General features: G+C 37.3%; 2 long non-coding RNA genes across 2 annotated transcripts; both read left to right on the forward strand.

Moving 5' to 3' along the window:
- Positions 1,861-2,322, forward strand: LOC110266609. The gene is made up of 3 exons (XR_002354049.1): positions 1,861-1,875; positions 2,048-2,199; positions 2,288-2,322. It is a non-coding gene; the product is annotated as an uncharacterized LOC110266609 (long non-coding RNA).
- On the forward strand, positions 4,576-6,095 carry LOC110267110. Its single transcript, XR_002354448.1, has 2 exons — positions 4,576-5,308; positions 5,407-6,095. It is a non-coding gene; the product is annotated as an uncharacterized LOC110267110 (long non-coding RNA).

Raw genomic sequence — 9,608 nt, forward strand, 5'->3', positions numbered from 1 at the left:
TCTTCCTCCACAAAACTATTGGGAGCAAATCAACACCTCCCTAGGAGAATTAAGTTCCAACATGGGACAACTAATGGTGGAGCACCAAGAGCATTCCATCCTCCTCCATGAAATTAGAGAAGATCAAAGAACCATGAGAGAGGAGCAACAAAGGCAAGGAAGAGACATTGAGGAGCTCAAGCACTCCATAAGATCTTCAAGAGGAAGAACAAGCCACCATCACTAAGGTGGACCCGTTCTTTAATTTCCTTGTTCTTTATTTTTTGTTTTTCGAAAATTGTGCTTTATGTTTATTTATGTTTGTGTCTTTATTACATGATCATTAGTGTCTAAGTGTCTATGCCTTAAAGCTATGAAAATGAATCCATCACCTTTCTTAAATGAAAAATGTTTTTAATTGAAAAAGAAAAAGAAGTGCATGAATTTTAAATTTTAAAATAGTTTAATTATTTTGATGTGGTGGCAATGCTATTGTTTTTCTGAATGAATGCGTGAACAGTGCATATTTTTGAATTTGTTGATTCATGAATGTTAAAATTGTTGGCTCTTGAAAGAATGAAAGGAAAAGGAGAAATGTTATCTGATGATCTGAAAAATCATAAAATTGATTCTTGAATCAAGAAAAACCAGTGCAAAGCTTGCAAAAAAAAAAAAGCAAGCAGAAAAAGCCAATACTCCTTTAAACCAAAAGGCAAGGGTGATAAAAAGGATCCAAGGGTTTGAGCATCAGTGGATAGGAGGGCCCACAGGAATAAAATCCTGGCCTAAGCGGCTAAACCAAGCTGTCCCTAACCATGTGCTTGTGGCATGAAGGTGTCAAGTGAAAACTTGAGACTGAGCGGTTAAAGTCGAGGTCCAAAGCAAAAAGCACTACAAGAAAAAAGGCCTGTCGGCACACTTTTTTCTTGCCACACTTTTAAAGCGTGCCCAAAAGTGGTCTATGGGCACGCTTTTGCGAGGGTGGCCACTGATTTGTGATTTGGCCACCCTTTTTTTTGCCACGCTTGAAAAGCGTGGCCATAGAGAGAAATCGGCACGCTTTTACGACGGTGGCCACTTATTTGAAATTTGGCTACACTTTTTTATTGCCACGCTTGAAAAGCGTACCCATAGAGAGAAATCGGCACACTTTAAAAGCGTGACTAATTTTTTCCTAACAGTCACATTTTTAAAGCGTGCCCATATACTGTGTTTAGATAGGCACCCTACAAAAGCGTACCCATAGAGTGCCACCCTATTTTTTACACACTTCACTTTTTTCTAAGTTAACTTTTAACCTATTGAAGTTATAACTGCTCATACACTTCACTTTTATTTCCAAATTCATTTTTAACCTAGAAGATAACCTAAAAGCAAGCATTCGCACCCAACAAGCCGTCGCACTCATCACTGTCCATCGCCATGACCGTCGCACCACACAGCTCGCCGCCATGTTCGTCTAACCCTCACACCCTGCCCTTCATCAAAACCTCGCACCCATCCATCTCTTTGTCGCACCCAACCCTGCACCATCAACGATCACTCACACCAAGCTGTCTCTCGACTGTCTCTCGCACCCAACCCTCGCACCATCGACGCTACCCTCGTTAGATTCGGAACCCTCCATCGGCCCTGCTCCGTCCACACACCATCAGTGGTCTCTGTCTTAGCGTGCCCTCCTACTCCCTCAGTGGTCTCTGTCTCGCAAACCCTCGTTGGATTCGGAACCTCAATCATTGCTCACTCTATTTCGCAAACCCTCAATCGCCGTTCCTCCCTCTGTGGTTCAGCACCTGTCGCGTTGCCGTCTCCTTCTCTAAAGTCGTCGCGCCAACGTCTCCCTCTCCCTCACTCGTCGCACCTCCGTCAGCCATGTTCAACGTTCGCAATGCCGTGGTAAATTATTTGGTCAATTTTTTCCTTGGTCTGATTATTTGATTTTGAATTTGATTTTCTTGGTTCTTCATTTTTTTTATTTTTCTAATTTTCTATTTTTTGTTCTAATATGATCCGTGGTTTAGGGTTTTTTATTCTAAACTTCTTGACATTTGGTTCTGTTCTGCTGCAGCTGTGGTAGTGCTCAGCTACTGATATGTGGTGCTCATTATTTGAGTTCATTCTTTGCTGAATCTCGTTTGGCATAGAATACCTCTAGATTTTTTGCAAGGTGACAAATTTAGAGCAGCAGCAGATAATTACATTAGGCCTCTCCTAACTAAGGTATTCAAGTTTCTTTTTAGCTTCAAATTATGCCTCGTTCAGGTTTTTCGAAGTTGATTATGATTTCTTTCTTTTGTATTCTCTCCAGGGAGTTCCATCTCTTTTCTCTGATCTTTCGTCTTTGTATAATCACCCTGGGAAGGTTAGCTTTATCCCTTACACTTCTATGACTGAAAAACGATGAGATATTTGATTGTATTTTTTCTTCCATCATGTTATATAATGAAGGAAGTGGTGGCAAGAGTAGTAATGATAATGAGGGTGGAAAATTCATTTGACATGAATGAAGGAGCGACTATGAGTGATGATGAGGAATTGGAAGAAGAGAATAATAATGAAGCAAAGGAGGAGGAGGAGGATAACAATGAAGAAGGGAATTCAACAAACCCAAGTAGCAGCAGCACAGCATCAAGAGAAGGAAAGAGAGGGAGTGGTGTGAGACAATATGTGAGATCAAAGATGCCAAGGCTTCGTTGGACTCCTAATCTTCATCTCTCCTTTGTCCATGCTGTTCAGAGGCTTGAAGGTCAAGAAAGTAAGTCAAGAAAGTAATTCCACTCTCAAACATTTGTAAGACTACACTTCAATTTGACTTGGGAGGAGTTCAATTTGATAAAATGGTCTGTTTCAATCTTTTTTTTAAGTGATTCTTCTGTCTTGTGTCTATCCTCTGAGTATGCTACTATTGTAGGTTCCTTATATTACAATTGCTTTGATGTGGAAGGGGCATAAAGACCTTTTTGATTGGTTATCTAGGCAACTTTCTGTGCAAAGCAGTTTTGCTGAAGCTGCACAACTTCTGAAGCCAGCCTCTGCTGCAATGACAGTAAGTTTTGGACATTCATGGACCATTTCTAGCTTTAGTTCTTGAGAAGTTAAAACCATATGGAGGCATTCAAGGTAGGGTTTTATATCATAGCTCATTCTTAATCCACTTTGTTGCTTAGTGGGAGCATCAAAAGGTGTTCAAAGGCTGGGAAATCAACTGCTAATGGTGTTACAAAACATGAAAATAAAGCTGTATCCTCGGTATGTTTGAGTTTGTTTTAGTTGATTGCTTTTAAGATTTGTTTGGCTTCCTAACTACTTGATTCATCATCTTACAAAGTACAAGTCTAATTTGAAGTGTTTGGTTCTATTATGGAGTTTTGGGATATAAGATAATAGAACTGAAAACATATTGTCACAAAACACTGTAGGAGTAGTGAGACAGGGTTGCTTGAGCTCAATTAACAAATTTTGAATTTGGATTAGTTCTACAAACACTACAGCCAATATTCGATCCATAGTAAACACAATATCCAGTAGATGTAAAATGTGTGAAGAGGAAAGGATTTGATTTTGTGCTCCTAAATCCAAAAGATTGTAAGGTGGCAGTAATGGTTAGATACCAAGCTCTCAGAGCTTATTTCAAACCATATATTGCCTTGTTTAGTTTGCAAACAAGGTTTGAATTTGAGTAAACAAAACTAGGGAGTTGAGACATGTAAATAGTCTCGGTTAGATTTCCATTTAGAAAAGCATCATGAAAATTATACTGCTTCACTGCCCAACCTTTTGATAAAGCTATGATTAAGATTATTCTAATAGTTACAGGTTTGAAAATTATACTCTCTCTAAACTTCTAGATATTTGGTTTTGTTCTGCTGCAGCTGTGGTAGTGCTCCGCTGCTGCTAGGTTGTGCTGAACTGCTAGTGCTTTGCCTGTCCTGTGGTGGCGCTACTCCTCCTATTCTTCCCCTACTCCTTTCTTCTCAGCGCTGCTCATCTTCTTCTCAAACCTTCTATAATTTATTGATATCTTCTAGGTATGCTTTTGTGATAATGTATTGACTTGTATATTTAACCTCTCAAACCATAAGTTTCAATAATTTCAAAATAGAAGAAAATCTTAGCTATATATGTAAACTGAAATAAAATAATAAGGACCAGGTGAACTAAAAATTTACATGTATATATTCAGGTATGATTTGAGTTAGACTATTGTAATATCTATCAGGATCGGCCACAAGCACGATCAGTTTTTAAAATCTCTGTCCAAATATGGCAGGCTCGGTATAGGTTCCACAGAGCTTCTAAATATTACAAGAGGCTTAAGGTAGGAGCAATAGTCGCACAATGCAGATGGAGGGGGAAGATGGCCAGGAGAGAACTCAGGAAACTGAAGATGGTAAGTTTCTCTAACTATGTTCTTATGTTGTACATGAAACATGTGATAGATGCAAAATAAAGCTTATTGTGAACAACAGAAGGGAATATCAAATTCCTGTGGGAATCATCTGATTAAGCTTATCTTTTTTTCCCCTGATCTTTTAGTTCCTCTTATTGGTGGTTTTTTGAATGGCTAAAAATGAAATAGTTAAGCTTATCTTTTTTTTCCCCTACTCTAGGAGTTTGTTTTAAACATGTCATAAATGTAGAATCATGTAATATTTGCTAAGGTGAAACTTTGAGCACTTTTGACATGACTACTTTGAGCATTGACTTCTCAACTATTATGTAGAACTCTATTCTGTTTGAAACAAACAATTTATTATTTTCCTCCTTGTTCTGATTGCTAGGATTGTCGTATTAGGTGATCAGTAAGATGCTGGAACCAGTTCAATTTTGTGTTGGCACTTTGTCTCTAGTAGTACCAGGGCCAGCTGCACTGATTTTAGACATCTCAGTTAGTAGTTGAGCTAATTTTTGTATATGAAGTGTCTAACATCTTACTTAAATCAATGGAATATGTTTTTGTTATATTTTCTCTAATGCAGCTGGATATAGAAGTTAGGGTGAAGTACGGGTCAATATTGCTCGGCCTAACATACTTCAGATGCAGCCCTTACCATATAACATTAGAAAAGGAGAACTTATGTTATTTGAAATCATGAATTCCTTTTTGTTCTCTGTCTTTTCCTTTAAAGATGTATTGTTTCATCTTTATTACATTATTCTAGCAAGAAAGCACGTTCTTTTTTATGGGTTGAGTTTTCACAATGGAGTTTTGATTCTTTTGTGTTCCTAGTAAAAAAAGATCTTAAAGTACTTGTTTCTTTCTAACTCCTTTATTGTTTTGTGGCCATTGTTATTGAACAGATTGCAATCTGAACTGATGACTCTAATGGTAAGAAGCTTATATGCCCACTACATATATATGATCTTTCTCTTGTATTTGGAAAAAGATTACTGATTATTGAAGCTTTGTGTCCATGGGAATTTTAGATGAGCGGAGATTCAGGTATATCTGCATTTCCTGAGGAGGACAACATATTATGCTGGAAAGGGACAATAACAGGAAGTAAAGACATGTGTTTGAAGGAACTGAGTACAAGTTGCCACTTTTGTTTCCCAATGATTACCCTTTTAAGGCTCCAAAGGTCAAATTTGAAAGCACCTACTTCCATCCAAATGTAGATGTTCATGGTAATATATGCTTGGACATTCTTCAAGTAGTAATTATGTGAAGATTCCTGTCCTTTCTTATTTGATCAACACAAGATACAAAGCTTGGATATGACAGAACAATTCTGTGTCCTCAGCCAACATCTGTGTCTTAACTAGTTTAGATTGTGTGCAGAAGACGAGTGTACAAACACAATATTGAATATATTTCTTGTTGGAACAACATTAACATTTACTTTCTTGTGATGGGCATTTTTTGAAGCGAGAAGATTGTTCTTATATTCTTGACTGGATAGGGGAGACCCAAAGGTGAAGTAAATGGAGCTTCTCTTTCGGGATTCATCATCAATTAGCCACAAATTGGATAGTTTTAGTGATCTCCTAAGTTCTAATGATAAATTTATTTTGTCCTAATTCAATTATTAGTTGTTATAGAATTGTAATTTTTTAATTATAATTATAGCATGTAAAAAACTCATGTAAATCAATAAAAAATCAATTCTTTTATACCTTCTAATTTTCTCCTTTTTTTAATTTGACAAAGGAATAGGCCACGCTTTAAAAGCGTGGCAAAAGGTTTTAGTTGGTGAGCTACGCTTTAAAAGCGTGCCGATAGCGTGGTTGTGTGTGTCTATCGGCACGCTTTTGAAGCGTAGCCAAAACCAACCTAATCGGTACGCCTCAAAAGCGTGGCGATCTGTGAACTTATCGGTACGCTTTAAAGCGTACCGATAGATTAACACCTATGGCCACGCTTTTAAGCGTGGCCAAAAAGAAAGCGTGCCGATAGATCCACAAAAGCGTGGCGATAGAGCAACTGGCACGCTGGCGGATGTGACCCTTTCAAAAGTGTGCCGATAGCTCAAAAAGCGTGGCGAAAAGCTATAGGCACGCTTTTTAGCACTTTTCGGCACACTTTAAAAGCGTGGCAGAAAGCTTATTTTCTTGTAGTGAAGAAGAGTGTGCTTAAGAACCCTGGACACCTCTAATTGGGGACTCTAGCAAAACTGAGTCACAATCTGAAAAAGGTTCACCCAGTTATGTGTCTGTGGCATTTATGTATCCGGTGGTAATATTGGAAAACAAGGTGCTTAGGGCCACGGCCAAGACTCATAAAGTAGCTGTGTTCAAGAATCAACATACTTAACTAGGAGAATCAATAACACTATCTGGATTTTGAGTTCCTATAGATGCCAATCATTCTGAACTTCAAGGGATAAAGTGAGATGCCAAAACTATTCAGAAGCAAAAAGCTAAAAGCCCCGCTCATCTAATTAATACTGATCTTCATAGATGTTTTTGGAATTCATTGTATATTGATGAGCGGATAATTTATACGCTTTTTGGCATTGTTTTTGGTATGTTTTTAGTAGAATCTAGTTACTTTTAGGGATATTTTTATTAGTTTTTATGTTAAATTCACATTTCTGGACTTTACTATGAGTTTGTTTGTTTTTCTGTGATTTCAGGTATTTTCTGGCTGAAATTGAGGGACTTGAGCAAAAATCAGATTCAGAGGTTGAAGAAGGACTGCTGATGCTGTTGGATTCTGACCTCCCTGCACTCAAAGTGGATTTTCTGGAGCTACAGAACTCAAAATGGCGCGCTTCCAATTGCGTTGGAAAGTAGACATCCAGGGATTTCCCGCAATATATAATAGTTCATACTTTGGCCGATTTTAGATGACGCAAAAGGGCAATGAACGCCAGTTCTACGCTACAGTCTGGAGTTAAACGCCAGAAACACGTCACGAACCAGAGTTGAACGCCAAAAACACGTTACAACTTGGCGTTCAACTCCAGAAAGAGCCTCTGCACGTGTAACATTCAAGCTCAGCCCAAGCACACACCAAGTGGGCCCCGGAAGTGGATTTATGCATCAATTACTTACTTCTGTAAACCCTAGTAACTAGTTTAGTATAAATAGGACTTTTTACTATTGTATTAGACATCTCATGATTTTTTAGTTCATCTTTAGGATCATATTGATCACGTTTGGGGGCTGGCCTCTCGGCCATGCCTGAACCTTTCACTTATGTATTTTCAAACGGTAGAGTTTCTACACTCCATAGATTAAGGTGTGGAGCACTGCTGTTCCTCATGAATTAATGCAAAGTACTACTATTTTTCTATTCAATTCAACTTATTCCGCTTCTAAGATATTCATTCGTACTTCAATATGAATGTGATGAACGTGACAATCATCATCATTCCCCCACGAACGCGTGCCTGACAACCACTTCCGTTCCACCTTAGATTGAATGAATATCTCTTGGATCTCTTAATCAGAATCTTCGTGGTATAAGCTAGATTGATGGTGGTATTCATGAGAATTCGGAAAGTCTAAACCTTGTCTGTGGTATTCCGAGTAGGATTCAGGGATTGAATGACTGTGACGAACTTCAAACTCGCGAGTGCTGGGCGTAGTGACAGACGCAAAAGGAGGGTGAATCCTACTCCAGTATGATCGAGAACCTCCAGATGATTAGCCATGCAGTGACAGCGCATCGAACAATTTTCACAGAGAGGATGGGAAGCAACCATTGACAACGGTGATGCCTCCAGATGATTAGCCATGCAGTGACAGCGCATCGGACCATTTTCACAGAGAGGATGAAAAGTAGCCATTGACAATGGTGATGTTCTTACATAAAGCCAGCCATGGAAAGGAGTAGGACTGATTGGATGAAGACAGCAGGAAAGCAGAAGTTCAGAGGGACGAAAGCATCTCTATACCTTTATTTGAAATTCTCACCAATGATATACATAAGTATTTCTATCTTTATTTTCTGTCTATTTATTATTTATTTTTGAAAACTCCATAATCAATTATTATCCGCCTGACTGAGATTTACAAGATGACCATAGCTTGCTTCATACTAACAATCTCCGTGGGATCGACCCTTACTCATGTAAGGTTTTATTACTTGGACGACCCAGTGCACTTGCTGGTTAGTTGTATCGAAGTTGTGAATGAAAAACGATTTATTAAGATGTGCGTACAGAGTTTTTGGTGCCGTTGCCTGAGATCACAATTTCGTGCACCATGTTTTTGGCACCGTTGCCGGGGATTGTTCGAGTTTGGACAACTGACGGTTCATCTTGTTGCTTAGATTGGGTAATTTTCTTTTTGTTTTATTTTCAAAAAAAAATTTTTTTTAAGAATGAATTCTAGTGTTTCATGAAGCATGTTGAAACCTGACTGGCTGTAAAGCCATGTCTAACCCTCAGATTGGAGCTTTAGAATAAGAGTGCAAGATTCCTGGAATTCATATTAAAAATTTTGGAATCCTTATTTTTCTTTTTCACACTAATTTTCGAAAAATATAAAATAAAAATACAAAATCATAAAAAATCAAAAATATTTTGTGTTTCTTGTTTGAGTCTTGAGTCAATTTCAAGTTTGGTGTCAACTGCATTTTTTCTAAAAATTCTCTGCATTTTTCAAAAATTCATGCATTCATAGTGTTCTTCATGATCTTCAAGTTGTTCTTGATAAACCTTCTTGATTGATCTTCATATTATATTGTTTTGTGTTGTATGGTGTTTTTCATATGCATTCTTGAATTCTTAGTGTCTAAGCATTAAAGATTTCTAAGTTTGGTGTCTTTCATGTTTTCTTTGCATAAAAAATTTTTCAAAAATAAGTTCTTGGTGTTCATCTTGATCTTCAAAGTGTTCTTGGTGTTCATCTTGACATTCATAGCATTCTTGCATGCATTCATCATTTTGATCTAAAAATTTTCATGCATTGAGTCTTTTTCATGTTTTTCTCTTTCATCATTGAAAATTCAAAAATAAAAAAAATATATCTTCCCCTTTTTCACTCATAAATTTCGAAAATTTGGATTGACTTTTTCAAAAAAATTTTTAAAAATCTAGTTGTTTTTACGAGTCAAATCAAACTTTCAATTTAAAAATCTTATCTTTTTCAAAATCTTTTTCAAAAATCAAATCTTTTTCATTTTTTTATTTATTTATTTTTGAAAATTTTAAAAATATTTTTCAAAAATCTTTTTCTTA

Source organism: Arachis ipaensis, chromosome B09 (genome assembly GCF_000816755.2).
Source record: "Arachis ipaensis cultivar K30076 chromosome B09, Araip1.1, whole genome shotgun sequence".
In the NCBI taxonomy this organism is placed as follows: domain Eukaryota; kingdom Viridiplantae; phylum Streptophyta; class Magnoliopsida; order Fabales; family Fabaceae; genus Arachis; species Arachis ipaensis.